Source organism: Chenopodium album, chromosome 3 (genome assembly GCF_948465745.1).
Source record: "Chenopodium album chromosome 3, dcCheAlbu1.1, whole genome shotgun sequence".
Classification (NCBI taxonomy): Eukaryota; Viridiplantae; Streptophyta; class Magnoliopsida; order Caryophyllales; family Amaranthaceae; genus Chenopodium; species Chenopodium album.
In genome coordinates, this window is record NC_137836.1 from 78,302,745 (window position 1) to 78,306,564 (window position 3,820).

Here is a 3,820-nt window from a genome sequence, read left to right on the forward strand (position 1 = left end):
CAATACCCCTATCTAGTACGGATTTTTTTTTTTACTTAACATTTATGATATCAAAGCTAGGGTATGTTAAAACTGTGATGTAAAGGCTTAATTTTAGTTGCTAGTCTTGCTACTCTCACTTGGTGATTATTATCCTTAACAAAAAAAATAACATAAAAAAAATTCAAAGACAAAGGACTTGAGTGTAATGTGTTCACTGCAAATGTCGAGATAATTCGATCTCGATTACCATTTACATATCCATATTAATTAAAATGGTGGGTGTAAAATAAAAGTACGTAGTTAAAAATAAAGACCCGATATTTCCCAAAATCCCTCATCATCAAATGCAAACTTAAATAATAACAATTAAGCAGACCTTGATCCTAAAAGTAGGTGTTAATATTCTCGGCATGTTAGTGTACGCATTAAGTTTGATCATTGATTGGAAGTGATATTAAGTTAGGGCAAGTAGTTGGGTCAATCATTGCCAAAACATCTTATACTAACATTCACTTAAAGTTAATTGTGAGTTTAGTAAAACTTGATTAGGTTATTGCATATGTATAGCAATGGCAACCCTATTAGGGCACACTCAATACTTATTCCCGCCAAAATTTTATGTTAGGTGGCAGCTTGGTATTGGGTGAGTATCATCATAAATAGTGGTGGAGGGAAAACTGTTATTTTCCCACCAAACTAGTAGCATCCTTTCTAAAAACCCTAAGCTTGTGTGCTTGCAACCATGGCTCCAAACACATCCTCCACCACTTTGCCCTCGCCACTAGGTTTAGCCAAACCCGCTTCATTCCCAGATTGCTCTCCTAACTACCATAAACCCAGGTGTCCAATTAAGCCTCGGTGTAATAGGCGTTTCACAAGGAAGAAAGGAAGTCTGCTTGTAAGAGTTGTCACTCGTAATGCCTTAAGCAGGCTGCGAGCTGCTATCCCTTACAAAAGCATGGCAGGTGGTGCTCAAGAGAGGCTGATGGGACAAATGAGAGCTGGCAAAGCCGTGGCTGAGCTACGCCAGACACTCAACTGCCCACCAGCATCATCCTCTGAACCAGACCTACCAACAGGTCCTGTTGTTGAACAGGATGTGCGTATTCCTCTTGCAGATCGAAAGCCCTCTTCGGACACTCACACTGTCCTAGTGAAGAGCAGGCAGCGTAATGACTGGGGGGGTTGTGTATGAGATGAGGGATGACGAAACCTTTGAAGAGATGTACCAGGATTACGCATCACGTGTGGATCTATTGCCTCATGATATTGTGCTGAAAAAAAATGACATAGTCATCTCACCAACCGATGTGGCTGCAAGCTTGAGGATAACATCTGGTGATGTCCTCGACGCTATTGGGGTGGTATGTAATCTCAATCGTACTTCATTAGTGTTGTTGTTATACTAAACAATTGTAGTTAATTAGTTGTTTAGACTAATCCTGGGTTAATTTGGCAAATTTTGGTTGGCAGATTCCTGGAAGAAACATGAACACTAGGGTGAAACATTTTACAATGAGAAATACTTGTACTCCATACCACGAGGTCTAGGTGTGTGCAAGGCTTACCACAAAGCTGACTAGGGTATGCCAGAAATGGGGGCAGCAGGTGAACAAGGATCCCCGTAGCATTGTTTTGATGCATCAGGACGTGAGACTGAACAGGCGTCTGAACATTGGGGATGTAGGAATCAAGAACAAGGATTTTGTTTATGCGTTTCCGGAGAATTAAGGTGTGGCCTTTGTGGCTTGACGTTCGTCTAATGTGATGTGCCTTTTGGGATTTCAATGCAAGTAGAAAGTTTCATATGTAGTCACCCTTTTGGTGTAAAATATTGTGTTTGGTGACATTTAATCTCACGAATTAACCTATTTAGTTAATTAAGGTTGGTTTTTGAAGTTTTGATGTAATGGATCGACCAGAATCCTTAGAAACTAATTTTGCATCTAATGAAAATGAATAAAGTAAGTGACGTAGTTACTTACAATAGTGTGTAAGGTATTTGCAACTTACATTTACATCCCTTCGGACTAGTTTTGTTACCAATGGAATTTGCAGCTATGTTTGTGGCCATGGAGGGTCGGGTATGGTATTGTGGGTCTGGTTGGTAGACATTTAGTGAAAGAACCCTTTTGCATGATAATATTGATGGGTCTAAAAAAAGGCTACACTTATAACTAGGCCCATATCACATTAGTTATGTTTGTTTTGGAGATTGGGCCAAATATTTTCCAATATTTTAATTAGGCCCATATTGAAAAATGGTTACATACCAAAATTGTTCAACATTTTTTGTACAGACACCTGATTTGGTCATAGGTTATAGGCCCATATCGTTTTTTTTTAACCAAAAGAATAAAAATAATTGCAAATATTTTGATCAAAATCTTAGATGCAGAACTACAAAATGAGGCAAATCAATGCTACGATTACATATAACAAGTAACAGAATGAGTTATCCAAAACTAGTCAAGTGACCGAAGTTAGCACTTCCATTACGAATAACACATGATGGTCTTTCCATCCCCTTAATTAAGTTTTAGATGTAACTAATAACTTGTTGAAAGTGATTCAGACAAACAAAATCTTCACTTCAGAGTGAAACAAATATTGTCTTGATTGAAAACTTAAAGTCAGTGTCATCATTTGATACTTAAAACCACGACCCCAAGTCATGGTACTTAGTGATCAATCGTTAGGAGACTCGTACCAGTGCTCTGTGAGACCTTCCTCTGTGGCACCCCATGGGTCGAATTCATCACGTTCAGCATCATCAGTGGCAGTGTTAAATTCAGCGTATGGGTTCTGTCTTGTTTTACGCTTCCTCTGTTGTTACACAAAGCATAGTTAGTTGACTTTTAGTTGCATTACTAGTGAACAGCCTGTAATTGTTACATACTAAAATTACCGGTAACTTTGAAGCTTGTCCTGTGAAATTTCGGGTTGTTTGTCTTGTGACGACTCCGGGTTTTGAGGCCTAATTTTGAAATGGCCACATAACAGGCAATTAAGAGACTGGTAATAGCAAATGAAGACGCGATAGGACAAGTGAGGAAGGTATTTGAGGTTGTTACCTTTGCATCTTTCAACTTACTGTGATTGTAGCCTAATTCAGCCAGGGTCTTGTGTCTAGATCCCTTAGGACGCCCCCTAGGTCTCTTTGCAGTTACGGGATCATGTATTACACAAGCAGAATTGTCAATTCCGGTGTCTGGCATTAGTACTTGCTGCGGTGACTCGGTCACATGCTTAGTGATCGCTGTGCTGCCTAATTCAGCCAGGGTCTTATTTTTTGAGCCCTTCGGCCGCCCACGACGCCTTTCTTGGCCCACAGGTTCATGAATTACAAATGCAGAGTTCTCGTTTCCTTCACCATGGGTATGGCTTTGAGGAGTTCCGGTGCCTGGCTTTGGTGGTTGATCTGGATCGTTAACAGGCATGGGTGTGCTCCCTAATTCAGCTGGCCTCTTATTTTTGGAGCCCTTCGGCCGGCCACGACGACGTTTTGGACATAAGGGATCAGTAATCACAGATGCTGAGCGTTTGTGATTAGTCCCACTTTCAGGTATCGCTGCCTTGGACACTGACTTTGGTGTACTGCTTGGCCCTGGCTGGGGATTAGATGATCCAATTTCAGAACAAGGGAATGCTGAACACTCAGTTGGAGCATTGGCTGCCAAGTGTTTAGCACGACGTACCCTTATTTCCGCTCGTATCTTTCACACTGCTGTGCGAACTGCCTCAACCGTATCATCATCCACCGCTGATGCCTCGTCGCACATAGCCTCAAGATTGTGAATCAGGCTGTTCCACCGCTTACATTCTTTGGTTTCACTGG